Consider the following 15,651-nt stretch of genomic DNA (forward strand, 5'->3'; position numbering starts at 1 on the left):
GGTCCTATGCATATTTTTTGTAAGATGAGCCGTTTCTTCACTATTAACAAAAATAAATGAAAAAAGTGAAAAATTGACTTTCGGAGCTGATACAATCGACATGGATCGAGTTAGACCAAAACCGTTTCATATACTTTTAAAAAGCAATAATTACTCTACAAATAAAAACTGGTTTCAAAACGATAGCTTAAAATCGGGCTAAGTTATAGTACTTTTAAAAAAAAGTTATTCGATTTACATGCTTTTTAAATGGGAAAACTTTGATGCTCGATAGAACGTATTTAAAATTAAAATTAAGCGCTGAAATTTTCAGCCCTAACCTGCATATATTATAAATATAAGGATATGTGGATGTGGAGAAACAAAGTAATTAAACGCAAGGGTAATATAGTTTTGGAGAATGACATGGAGTCAAAACGATACGCGATAGATCGGGTGGATTGTTTATGCTCGCGCTTACACGCAGCAGGTCTACATCGGGCACTATGTACACGTATGACCTGTCTACCGTGTCCAATGCATATTCATATGAGCATACATTACAGTGGCATACAGCCAGACCGGCTCGTCGATCTTAGATTAAGGTAAACGCTGGTTAAGTTAACGGCTAAACTTAAGCGGTATTCCCTTAAGGCCATAAGTTGGTAATGCACACGGCGTTTGCGCAGGCGTACCAACTCTAAATGTGGTTAAGTTCAGTGCTGTGGGTGCTGTCACTGGTTGTTTTAGTTGGTATGCTATCCGGGCTTAAAGGATAGGAAGAGATGGTGTACAGTATAGTTTAAAACTAACTCGGATTATCAGCCCAAGAGCTATGCTCGGGTTACATCCACGACCAAAGAGCCTCCATTACCGGCAATTTGCATTGATAGGAATGAGCAACCGGCTTAAAACCGATCTAAAAGCTACTTATGGATATGATGTACTAAGGATTGAATTTCCTTCGGCAGTCGCTTTATCTTGCAATGATTAATTTTTTACTGATAAAAATATTTATTCTGTGGAAAATTATTTTATAATCGGATTAACTTTTTATACTTTTATCGGGACATGCCGTAGTCTTTATTAAGTCAGTCAACTTTTTTTATTTTTTTACGGATTTAAAAAATTTTAATTTAAGATATTAATTATGAAATTTATTTTTTTGATAAAATATTTCGAGTAATTAAAATGATCCTGAAGTTAGCAGACATTTGAAAATTTTTGAATTTTTGTTTTTCAACAAATCAATTGCAAAAAAAAAAATAAAAATATGCACATGAAGAAAATTTAAAAAAGTACATGTGCAATTTTTTCAAGTATTTTTTTTTTTATGGTTTATCGGCTAAAAAAAAATCCAAAAATTATTAGACGTCTGCAAGCTTACGATCTTGAAGTTAGCAGACGATTAAAAACTTTAGGATTTTTTTTGAACAATTAAATTTGAAGAAAAAAAAAAAACTAAAAATATGCACATGTAGAAAATTTAAAGAACTATAAGTGCAATTTTTTAAAATATTTTTTTTTTTTTAATTTCTCGCTTAAAAAAAAATCCGAAAATTATTAGATGTCGGCCAAATTACGATACTGAAGTTAGCAGACGTAAAATAATTTTGGAATTTTTTAAAAAACGATAAATTATAAAAAAAAAAATATTTTAAAAAATTGCACTTATGGTTTTCTAAATTTTCTACATGTGCATATTTTTTGATTTTTTTTTCTCTGGATTTTATTTGTTTAAAAAAAAATCCGAAAATTTTAAATTGTCCGCTAACTTTAGGATCGTGGCCAAACTCAGTATCATGTAATTTTTTTTTTTTTTAAAGTCAGACCCAATTTCTTATGAAAATAAAAAATTTTTAAATTAAGGAAACCAACCACCCAAAAAATTCACACGAATTTATTTCAATAAAAAAAAAAATACTTAATTACAAGAACAGTTGAATTAAGGTCTGCCCTACCCCAGTAACAAAAGAATTTAATACAATCACTGAGTATATATTAAAAAATAAACATGCCGACATAATTTATTTAATATTTTTTGTTATTTTTAGTAAATTACCCAAAAAAAAAAAAATATTTACATTTATGATTGTGATTTCCTGCAGGTGTTTGCTGGTCAAATGCAGCCTTTAGGGTGCAGTGTCGAAAAAAAAATGGTAGTTACGACTTATGAACACAGAGGTGGCTAATATAGATGAGAAGGAACACGAGTGGCGTGTATGACACATCGTGTGTTACATAAGAGGGTGTCACTTGTATGTCCCAGTGCGACTTCACCACACTCTTTTCAGCTTTATTCACAGTATTCACAGTATTCACTGCGCACGTATGTACCTACACATTATATACATATATATTTATACTGTTATATCGCAGGGGTGAGAATTACTTGCTGCGGGGAGGCTCTCCCCCATTATTAGATCTTTCTCATGCTGATAAAACTGTATAATGGACTTAATCGCTTTACTCTCTTTGCCCCACTTAAATTTTCGTTATTTTTCATGGGTTCCTGCTCAACACCCCTATCAGCACGATAAATCTTCAGTTCCTTTTACTTTTTTACCTTTTTAAATACGCAGTTTCGCCATTTTATTTATTATTTTCACGATCTTAAAACCTCCAATCAGATGTCACGTGAACATTAAACCGTAGTTTTAAAATAAAAAATGATTATACAGGTCTTTTGTAAAAGTTAACCAAGATATCATCCGTACACGAGCGTCAGTCTTGTGACTTATTAATTAGCATATTAAGTACAAGAGCAAGGTGAGAGAGAGAGAGAAATATAAGCCGTACATGTATGAGTATAATCAAACTTACAGAGGTAACAGCGTGTAAAATAAGCGCTAAGTTTCCAAGTAGACCCAACTAGAGTTGGCTCAAAACACTTGAATCACCTCTTCTTGTCTCAACAAAACATACTCAAGACAGTATTCTCTTAAACTTCCTTCGCTTCTCTGTTATTGTCTCAAGTTCCTTGCATATACACAGTTGTCACTTCCGTCCGTTCATTTTACCCTTTTGTTTTCGCAAATCAGTACTAAAGTACTTTTTTTCAGTTGTCATTCAACAAAGAAAATAAAAATTACGTGACTGCAACATCACAATAGAAAAATAAAATTAATATTTTAATTTAAAAAAAAAATTCTACTCGCCTCAAGAAATTTTTTGCATTAAGAATTGAAAATAAAAATTTTTCAGTGAGGAAAAATTTCTTGTGCCAAGAAAATTTTTTTTTTAGTTTCCAATCAACGTAAAGAAAATAAAAATTACGTGACTGCAACAGGACAATAGAAAAAAAAATCAAATTAATATCTTAATTTCAGATAAAAATTTTTTCTCGCCCCAAGAAAACTTTTCTATGTCCCAAGAAATTTTTTTTTATTATGAATTGAAAATAAAACTTTTCTTGTGGCGAGAAAAAATTTTCTTGAGGCAATGAAAAATTTTTCTTCTGCACTGAAAAAAATAATCGGTAGAGGCTACCGAGGCCATTAATTTCGGTAGCAGTTACCGATTTTTCTTTAGTAGCTGCGACAGATTTCAATCGGTAGCGGCTACCGAAATGATCGGCAGCTGTTACCGAAATAATCGATAGTCGTTACCGATTAGTTTTCAGTAGCCGCTACCGATTAATTTTCGGTAGCAGCTACCGAAAAATGATTGGTAGCTGTTACCGAAAAATGATTTGTAGCTGTTACTGAAAATTAATCGGTAGCAGCTACCGAAAAATTATTGGTAGCTGTTACCAAAAAATGATTTGTAGCTGTTACCGAAAATTAATCGGTAGCAGCTACCGAAAAATGATTCGTAGCTGCTACCGAAAAATGATTGGTAGCTGTTACCGAAAAATGATTTGTAGCTGTTACCGAAAATTAATCGGTAGCAGCTACCGAAAAATTATTGGTAGCTGTTACCAAAAAATGATTTGTAGCTGTTACCGAAAATTAATCGGTAGCAGCTACCGAAAAATGATTCGTAGCTGCTACCGAAAAATGATTGGTAGCTGTTACCGAAAAATGATTTGTAGCTGTTACCGAAAATTAATCAGTAGCAGCTACCGAAAAATGATTGGTAGAAGCTACCGATTGCCGATCGGTAGCTGCTATTGAGTATTTTTTTCAGTGTGTGCAGTAAACTTGTAAAAATTTATCACGGATATTTTATAAAATAAAGTTACTGATAGTACGTAGGGGAAGTGGGACAATCCCTGATTACTTTAACGATAATTAATTATTGCAATTAATTTTTTCGGGGAAGACGATCTATCACAATAGAAATATTAAACAATAAAAATCTAAATAAATAATAAAATAACAAATAACAAGTAAAATAGTTAGCATACACATAGACTTACCACGTGCACGCGTGGTTACTTCCTTCGACCCTGGGATTCAAACGTAACACGCGATCTTCTTGTTAGTAACGTTATGTGCCGTTAAAACCGACATAATCGCGCCTTCGGACTGACTTGAACCAAGTAAATCTCTTGGACTTTTGCCCATCATTACCCTAAAAATATAATTTTTTCCTTCCTTTCACCATACGCTGGCAAACAGCAAATAGGTACAATGACTTTGTTCATGTACAATATACATTACATTAAAAAATATCCACATATATATATGTTGTAACGCTAAAATATTCTTCACCGCGAGTACTTTAGTTAACTATTATTATTATAATTATTTTTCTCTTTCATTACACCCGCAATTAAATCAATTACGATGCAATGCCTCAGAGAAATTAGGCGATTCGTGTGTAAAATCCAACTCTGCTTATTATAAATTATATTAATATATATATAACATCCCACACATTAATACTCGCAGCATATATCAGCAGGAAGAGACGGGGTTACGTAAAGCTAATTGGTTGCTCCATCGTAGATTTCCTAAAACGATAATTAACGAGTTATTAAGAGCCCGCCAGAGCTAAAATGCTCGCGCGGACGTATATGTTGCTACTCGTCATTATTATTACCACCACTCGCGTTTCACACGGTCTCTAACTCCACATATATATATATATATACAACAACATATTATAACATGCAGTGAAATCTATTCTAGAGCTCGATTGTTCGACGATAATCTTTGTTGTACACACAAAATTACCGTCTCTTTATATTTATAAATATATATACATATATATTTTAACCAGCACATACATATAAGTGTACAATTATTTAAAGTTAAACATGAAATACCTGACGTATATGTAGCGTTTTGATATTTTTTACATCGTGTTTGGAAGCAGGATGCAATTACAAGCGTTATCGTATTTCAACAATAAAATGTTTACCAAGTGTGATTATCGTGCTCTTATATATTTTCTTCTCATTCCATCGCTCATATTGCGACTTAATTATTTAACTACATAATATCAACAATACAAACCCAGCCGAGCAATGAGACTACAGACTATAGATTATAGGCTCCATGCTGTAGACAGGTGAGCTCAAATAAATGTATATATATGTATGTATGTATGTATTTTTTTTTGCAATGACAAATAACTCCAAGTTCCTGTGGATGACTACGTTTATTTATATTTCCAGTCCGGCGTCAAAGTGAACTGGAGTAGTCGTTTTGCAGGCACTCTCGCGTGGACGCCGAGTGTTGCTGGCTACACTCTTGGATCCGGTAATTAGCGGTATGAAGTCGGCGGGCGGGCGCTTTGGTTGGTCGATGAGGCTGCCGGATAAGACATCCAAGCACCAGGAACAAAGTTATAATATAGTTACACCTATTGCGTTTCTCGCCAATCTTTACACCGTAAAAAAAAACGGGGTAAAAGTCCACGCGGTGTAAGTGTTAAATTTTCGGTGTAAATTTTTTTACTTACACAGAAAAAAAGGATTTCTTGGCGCAAAAAACTTTTAACGCCAAGAAAATTTTTACTTGTCCTAAGAAATTTTTCGCATTATGAATTGAAAACGTAAATTTTTTTGGGGCAAGAAAAAATTTTTAGTCTTAAGAAAATTTTCGTTTTCATTTCATAATAAAAATGTTTTCTTGTTCTTAAAAAATCCTTTTCTGTGTACTCGATCACTACACGGAGAAAAAAATTAAGTAATTTTTACTAAATTTGAAAAAAAAATTACAATCCGAGAAGTAATATTGAAATGTTAAAAACGAAATCAAAACTTCTACAACACTCAAAGTTAAAATTACAACATATTATTTAGAATAATTATTTCTATTGATTATAAAAATTACTACATTCAAAATAAAATTTACTAGCGACAAATAAAAATTATTATGTACCAATAATTTGTACTATTGTACTTAGTAAATATTAGTTAACGCGCTTTGTGAAAGATGTATTCCAGATAGTAATTTTTACAATCTCAAATAGTAATTTTATCTCCCGGAGTAGCAATTTGTCTTACCGACATTCTAAAATGTACAGTAACCTACGTAGAATTACATTGGAGATGTAATATTCATCAACTACGAAACAGAAATTGCGACTAATGTACTAACTTTTAATAATTCTGAAAACAATTTCTACTTTTTGTAACATTGAACTATTTTCATATAAATAAGTAAATATTTATTTTTTCCAAGCGAAAACTTAACGAAGCTGTATTGCAATTAATATGATAAGTGAAAATTACAATCTAGATAGTAATAATTGAAATAAAAAACTAATTTTTTACAAATCATCGTAATTTTTTTATGGATTGTAAGTTTTTATTTGAGATAGCAAATTTTTCATTGTGATTGTAATTGTTATTTAATTTTGACTTGCATTTTTCTCCGTGTACAGTTAATTAGTTTTTTTTATTAATTAATTTAATTATCGGTGATTGAAATACTGGGCGTAAAATTGTGTAATTTTTAAATACATTACGTATAACATAAATAATTATTGAAATAAGTCCATAGCAAAATGGAAATTTCCTCCAAATTATATTTATTCAATTTTTATATTTTTTTTTTAAATGCAATACATTTTTTTTTCTAATTTCTATCCCTGGAATTTTTTTTTACACCGATTTAACACCGCCCTTTTTACAGTGAACAACCGCTTTTATATATAAATCTCTATATGTATTTATATATATTCGTATGTATATTTATATATAATATGAAATGGCTGTAGATGATGTGAAAGTAACTACTAGACAATTTTCTTTAGCTAAATTACCCTCAGTTTCCACTTACTGTCAATTTACTTTTAATGTCAAAATAACGTAAATTGTACGTCTCTTTGACGATCGAGTATATTAAATATCGATATAAGATAATATTTAATATTAGCGTCTTCTATGATTTATATATGTATATAAATATATATAAAGGTAAAATGATATTTCCAAGGGCACGCGGATAAATATTATCCATAAGGCTGAGTTGTTGAAGCAGACGGTGTAGATTATTTGCGAGTTGCTGTTGCTCTGAAACGCGTGATTGCACGTCTCGGGCTGGACCATGATGGCTGCTGAGCTCGGCTATTGGCTCTTCAGTATAATAATCATACGGTCTCCCTCTCGATGCACTTTCCTCACCGGCTACATCCCCGCGACTAAATCCAATAGCTTGAGAATATTACACGATGTGGAGATATATATGTACCAATGATGATACCAATGATGATGATGATGCCATCCAATGCCATCAACCATCAAATCAAACGAGCTGTCATTACTTGCCGTATCATCTTCAACATTACTGTCCATCAGAGCTAAGTTTTATTTTATGTCAGCCCATTTTTTAATTTTGCTTTTATATCTACATTATACTTTTTTTTTTTAGCAATTTTTTGTTGTCCGGGTCTTTAACTCCAACTTAAGTTGCTGAGAAATAATAATAAAAATATTAAATTACTACAGTGATTTTAATTCTCGTGAATGAAAGACGATGACTTTCCCCGAGGCGAGGTTTCAGTGGCACGACGAGCCGGACTCGAAAACAAAATACAGATAAATAGGACCGTGGTTCTGAATGAAGACACCGCAGAATGAATAGGGTAAAAAAAACGCGTCTACTCGCATTGGGACAAAAAAAAATTTTTGCGACTGAATGAGTGTAATCTTGACTCTACACTACACTATTTATTAGTGATCCAAAAAATAACAAATTTTTTTTTTTTCTCGGAAACAGATTCAAAAGTTTCATTTAGATAAAAAAAGACGCCTGTGAAAATTAGAGCTCTTAATATTAACATTAAGAGGTTCCTCATCGCACTTTTCTATTTTCCATAAGAATAACATGAAAAATATTTTTTTTACGTCTTCTGATTTTTATAAGTAGCTGACGATGCGTCATAGGAATAATTGGCAGACATATTTTTTTAGGGAATTGAATGCTCTACAAAAAAAGATTTTTATCATTTTTTGAGGAATCTATTTGTTCAAAAGTTATTTGAGGTTGAATTCGAATTCATATTAAATTTTGAGATTTTCTTACTTTTCCGGCGAAACTATCAGACCTATTACAAAATATCATTGGACCTTTTTTGTAGACAATTTTATTCCCTAGAAGTTATTTTTAATAAAGTTTTTTCGAATTCCGCATTGTTTTCTAGTTATTTTTATTTTAATGTCATGCTCATAAAAAAAATAGTCTTCTGATCGATTTTCAGAGCTTGACATTAAAATAAAAATAACTAGAAAACAATGCGGAATTCGAAAAAACTTTATTAGAAATAACTTCTAGGGAATAAAATTGTCTACAAAAAAGGTCCAATAATATTTTGTCATAGGTCTGATAGTTTCGCCGGAAAAGTAAGAAAAGCTCAAAATTTAATATGAATTCGCCTCCAACCTCAAATAACTTTTAAACAAATAGATTCCTCAAAAAATGATAAGAATCTTTTTTTGTAGAGCATTCAATTCCCTACAAAAATATGCCTGCCAATTATTCCTATGACGCATCGTTAGCTACTTATAAAAATCAGAAGACGTAATAAAAATTTTTTCCATGTTATTCTTATGGAAAATAGAAAAGTGCGATGCGGAACTTAATGTTCCTATTAAGAGCTCTAATTTTCACAGGCGTATTTTTATATCTAAAATTTTTGAACCTGTTTCCGAGAAAAAAAAAAAATTTTTATTTTTTGGATCACCCTACTTATATATCCATATATAGAATACAACTAAGGCTTCTTATATATTTATATTTATATTTAAAACGGGAGTAAAAAATAAAAAATTCTGACTTAGCGGCCCCACAAAATTACTCGAAATGAAATGACACACCCGTGAAGTGGATTATCTTGGAAACTACTTTTATTGGGCTGCAAGGGCCACTCTGTAGTCTGAAACCTGTGTAATTTTAATAATCAATCGCATGAACGTCGTTTAATTTTTATAATGATCCACGAATCATGGGAACTCGGTCGAGACCGAGTGCTCCGTCCAGTTTGGAAGCTATATATACAATAATAATATAAGAAGGGTTATACGTATCGCGTCCAGCGAGGGAGGTCGAGAAACAACAATTCGAGATATATATTGAATCGTGACTCGTCTATAGGCTATAATCTCTCGAAATGTTTCTCTTATTCGGTCATTTAATTTACAGTAAAAATATACCGGCAATTTTACTTGAGTCCAGTAATAAAATTATATTTATATATTTCTTTTTTTTATATATACACAATGTATGATATTTATTATACAGAAAGGGAAAGTGTGGAGGTATAATTGGCGCCAGTTGGGACAGTAGATGTGTCCACTACTCAGAGAATCATGTCTGGCTATTCCTCGATCGAGCTCCAGCTTAAACTCCATCTCCGAGTCAACAGCTCCCACGGGCTTCTATTCCTTTCAACCCGGACACTGTAGTACACAACTACTCAGTGATGTCTGATGGTCTCTCTGGTCAGAGTCTTATCAAAACAAGGAAATAATGACCCTCGGTCTATCTTAACTCAACAAGCAACAAGTCTCTGTACTAATAATGCACCGTCGTTTATTTTTATCTCTCCCTGGATTATCGCAGGCATTTTAGTAAATTAACCATATTGATATATATGTATTTGTATATATATTTAAACTTATTTAAGTTACAAACCAAGGCCGTTAAAAAAAATTATGTCCCATTGTTGTGTATCCAGTTCTCGGTACAATTGCTGCCGGTAATTAAAATAATAGAGGAAAGTGTGTGGTATATATATTTATATGTGTGCTCTGGTCTGCACAGTTGGACAGTCGCGTACGCTTAGTGAAACAATTAGGTGATTTTATCGCGGTTCACCACCTGCATGCTGTCTCCCTCGAGCGCTGGTGTATTCATCGAGTAGTTCTACGAACCCCCAGCCGAGCCGGAAACCCGACTCAAGTACGAGTATTAGTACACATACAAGAGACAGGGATATTATTTTAAGAGAGAGAAAGAAGTACTTCCGGTGGCGCTCATTAACGCCTGCCACGGATTTGTATCCCGGTAATTGCGCCCGCTTAATTCGATTTGACGCATTACGCGTCATTTTCACTCGCGTTTATTCATTACCACACACACATACATTCGTATTTATATAAATATATATATATATATATATATGTAATTATTTATTATTATAATTACTGTGAGGACAAGAATCCAGGCGTCTTTATGGCTCTTAATTGGCTCAGCAGCAGGTGTGTGAAACAATGCGACTGCGTAATAATATATGTCGTGATGGGATATAACTTGAGAAAATATATTTTTCCGAGTCGAAAAAAACCAACATCAAATGTCTGTTTCAATTAGTTTTAAATACACTAATTATTATTGTTATTTTAAAAATAATTTTTCATTATGAATAAGGTAGTAATTTTCATTTAACTGTCATTTAATTTTCCTTTAATTTATTTACCCGCTGCAGTAGTGTATTATGTGTGGGCAAGACCGGATGCACCGGTAACTCGGCTATCTGAGTGATCTTTTAGGACCACAAGTGCTAGTATTTTAAAAAATGCCCGGGGGAGGATCCTTTCCTCTTTTAAAAAGAGATTTTCGACGTAGAACTATAATAAAACACGATGGACTATTAGTTCCCAGTTCCCTGTTCCCAGGTAATTGGTCTCATCAGGATGTTTCCACCGCATTTCCTCAAAGTTACAACGACATTGTTTTCTTAAGTTTTTTTTCCTTTCTTTTCTTATATACATTTCGTTTAAATTTTTTTAATAACACTTAATATATATCCTTTAGAAATAATTTTTCATGTTGTCATTTGTGCAGGTGACTTTCAACAAAAGTCACACCCCCGCGGAGTGGGCTTAGGAGGCCACACGCAAAATATTAGACAAAGCTGTGATCGACATAGAAAATAATTTACCAGATGGCCACTGAAAAGTTAACGAATTTTTATTGTCCATCAGATAAAAGAAGTAGATATAAATTTATTTTTAAAATATAGACATCTCTATTCTACTCTACTAATTTTTTTTTTTAATAGCTTATTCATATATAATATATAATATATATATTTGTTAAAAAAATGCGGCGTGATCGCATCGCAGATGATGGAGCCGGAAATCAAAACAGTGACTATTGACTGCATATTTAATAATAATCGCCGCAGGACGTGGGCACTAATTCTTTATATCTGACTGTGGGTCTGTCTCTCCTCTCTGTTTCTATTATATATTATCACAATAACTAAATAAAAAGCTATTGCGTCTAACATCGCGCTGTAGACAAAAGGTCCGACAGGTATACGAACTGTCAGGAAAGTGAGATGGACAGTCGCTGATGGATTTAAACGAGAGAGAAGAGGCTAAAGCTAAAACGGAGGAAGTTGTGGTTATGGCGTGCGGCTGGTATCGTGCTTTCGCGGCCGAACGATCACGAACAACACAGTATGTACACGAGCGAGGGGACACCAACAGTAATATAACAGCTAAGACAGAAACCCGGGGGCCCGCAGTTTTCAGGCACACAAACACACACACACATTAATTTCAAATTTGAAGAGATGGAATGTATAGTCCAGGTCTCAGTAAACTGGATTGACGATTTTTTGACGCTACCTATTGTACTTTAATTAATAGGTACATTAGGGTGGGCCAAAAAAGTGACTATTTTTTTTTTCTTTAGTTACAGTGAAAATATTGTTTGAGATGATGAAAAAAAAATTCTATTAAAATTTGAGCTCTTAATATTAATATTAAGAGGTGCCTATTTGCAATTCTCCATTTCCCATTTAAATAACATGGGAAAAAAAATTTTTTATTTTTTTGTTTTTCTAGCTCGGCATTCGCACGTCATATAAATGAGTTTATAGCATATTTTTGTAGAAAATTTAACGCTCTACAAAAAAGGTCTCTTATCATTTTTTGATAAATCCATCGATTCGAAAGTTATCGGAGCTGGAAGTCAAATCTATAATAAATTTCCAGATCTTTTTACTTTTCCAGCAAAACTATCAGACTTATCAAAAAATGTCATAGATTCTTTTTTATAGACAATTTTATTCCCTACAAATTATTTTTAATGAAGTTCTTTGAAATACCGCATTGTTTTCTAGTTATTTTCATTTTAATGCCAAGCTCGTAAAAATAATAGTCTTCTACTCTATTCTGAGAACTTAAGATTAAAATGAAAATAACTAAAAAACAATGCGGAATTTGAATGATCCTTATTTCAACTAATTTGTAGTAAATAAAATTGTCTATAAAAAAGATCCTGTGACATTTTTTGATAAGTCTGATAGTTTTGCTGGAAAAGTAAAAAGATCTGGAAATTTATTATAGATTTGACTTGCAGCTCCGATAACTTTCGAATCGATGGATTTATCAAAAAATGATAAGAGACCTTTTTTGTAGAGCGTTAAATTCTCTACAAGAATGTGCTATGGACTAATTTATATGACGTGCGAACGCCGAGCTAGAAAAATAACAAAATAAAAAATTTTTTTTCCCATGTTATTTAAATGGGAAATGGAGAATCGCAAATAGGCACCTCTTAATATTAATATTAAGAGTTCAAATTTTAATAGAATTTTTTTTTTATCATCTCAAACAATATTTTCACTGTAACTAAAGAAAAAAAAAATAGTCACCTTTTTTGGCCCACCCTAAGGTACATACATTTATATATTAAAATATGAAAAAGAGCATATGCGAATGTTAAAACTATACTTTAACATAAAATATGCCGTACAGATCAGCAATGCACGCGCGACTGCACGCCCCACCTGAGTCCTGTAATTGTTATTTAATTATCCGGGCGTCGGCCATGCTGCGGTTTATATTATATGCATTGCCGCGGTCAATTATTCCATATATATACCGGACTAATTTACCACTACAACAAAATATATATGTACATATATAAGAGACATAACGAGCTCGTCCATCGATTTTATTTAATCAATAGTAATGCAATAACAAAACTAATGATTATATTTGTCAATTACATGTAATCAGCGACAAAGTAAGAGAGTAAATTGATGCTGGAATAAAATATATCATCATCAGGAACCACTGGGTTGATTTTTATTTATTAACTTATATATTTATGAGTAAATACTAACGGAGAGAAAATAAAATTAGCTGAGAATGAGTATAATAACCGGTCGATTACTCAGATCGTTAATAACCAAGTGGCTACTGTGGTAACGTGTCTGCTGAATAAGGCAGTGCCGTGTAGGCATTTGCATCCACAAAAATGCTTAAAGGTGTCCTGGATATATAATGTGTCACTTTAGTATGCCCTCAGCCAAAGTTCCTCAGTGCATAAGAAATATTCCACTTGCCATTTGCCATCGCATTGCACACAAGACTTTTGCTATGGCGAGCAACAGCGTCTTCATTATTATAAAATATATACCGTATATATTTATAAGACTCACCTTTGCCGAGTCCGTCTCTATCCTCTTAGTGGCTTGTCGTGTTTCTCCTCTCTGTTGGAAAAAGAAACAGCGGGACATGATTGATGTGACGGCGTTATCAGTAACATGGTCCTAAGAGATAGCCCGTATACCCGGACTCTCATTACGAGGACATCAAATGCTCATATTATCATTATTTTTATTAAAAACCGTTCAGACCTCTTATCTACACTCTCATTCTGACTATACATATATTTTACATATCTATATATATATATATAGAAATATACACACAACGAAAAATATGTCTATTTAAATATATCCAATTATAAGCTACGATAGAAAAATGATATTTTTATATTCAATTGCTTTATTTTAATTAATTAAATTAATTACAATATTGTTACAAATTCTCAGTACATGCAGAGAAAATTTTAAAGATAAATAAAGAGTTTGGTAAATTCAGCAAATGTGATGCTGGTGTGGATTTTATCAACTACATGCTTTACTAATTTTCTCTTGGCGCCTATAATATATGTGTGTATATATACCTGTTTAAACATTCGTACTTTTGCACCGTTTATCGTATTCGTCTCTCATACCAGCAAACCCGTTCTATCCTGATTTACATTTTAACATTTTTGTTTATATTTTATATTCTTTTTTTTTACAAGAGAAGAATGCGTGTATGATGGCCACAACAAACAAAATTACTAAATTGTTAATAAATTATTGCAGGGTTTAAAGGATCGTTTGAAATTTTAAATTCACACCTGCGCGCTCTGAGCGTTACTGTAAATTATTTTTTTTTTAATTAATTCTGGCATTTAAATATGAAATTTTGCAATACATAAATATGACTCTGCTCTACTAAAATTTATTTCAATTATTTATTAAAGAACAAAAAAAACTGAAAAATTTTAATGACAATAAAGTTAGCAGACATTTAAAAATTTTTGGACTTTTTTTTAACAAAAAAATAAATATTAAAAAAAATATTTTGAAAAATTGCACGTATAGTTTATGAAATTTCCGGCATGTGCATTTTTTTAGAAAATAATTTTTTTTTCAGTATTTATCTGTTAAAAAAAAATTTTTTTTAATTTCAAATGTGATAAAATTTTATGATCCTAAAGTTAACAGACAATTAACAATTTTCATTTTTTTTTAACAACTTAATTTAAAAAAAAAAAAAAAAACTAAAAAAATGCACATGTAGAAAATTAAAAAAACTATAGGTGCAATTTTTCGAAATATTTTTTTTTCAAATTTATCATTAACAAAAATATCGTAGAATAGAAATTGACATAAAAAAAATTAATTTGATTCGTTAGAATTTTTTTTTTTTATAAAAAATGACATGTCGGGTATCAAATAAAATCTTTCAATTAATAGATTTTTTTTTTTTTTTTAACACCTTCTTAATGATTTTACTGATTAAAAACTAATGAGGCGCTTAAAAGTATGTCCTGACGTTCGAAAGTAGCGGGCACAAAAATCGGTAAAAATTACGAATTATTTTGTCTTAAAAAAAAGTTGATTAATATGTCGGTTAATTACAGCCTTTGATTACTGAAAAAAAAATTATTTTCTAAAAAATAAACTGTAAATAGGCTTTTAAATAAGTGAATACTAAATATATATATATATGTTAGTGATACCTACACATACACATTTCAGATTATAATTTCCAAGTGTTTAATGTCATAGTTTCGAATCGATAAATAATAAGATACAAGATACAAGAAGGAATATTAATCTAAATCAACGATACTAAAATATTTATAAATAAAAAAAAATATATTTTGATTAAAAGAATGTTAAAATAAAAAAAACATTTATATTCCTCGGGATCTAAAGTGTTTAAGTATTTAAATTATAGCCGAAAAAAAAGTAGTG

Source organism: Microplitis mediator, chromosome 5, assembly GCF_029852145.1.
Source record: "Microplitis mediator isolate UGA2020A chromosome 5, iyMicMedi2.1, whole genome shotgun sequence".
In the NCBI taxonomy this organism is placed as follows: Eukaryota; Metazoa; Arthropoda; class Insecta; order Hymenoptera; family Braconidae; genus Microplitis; species Microplitis mediator.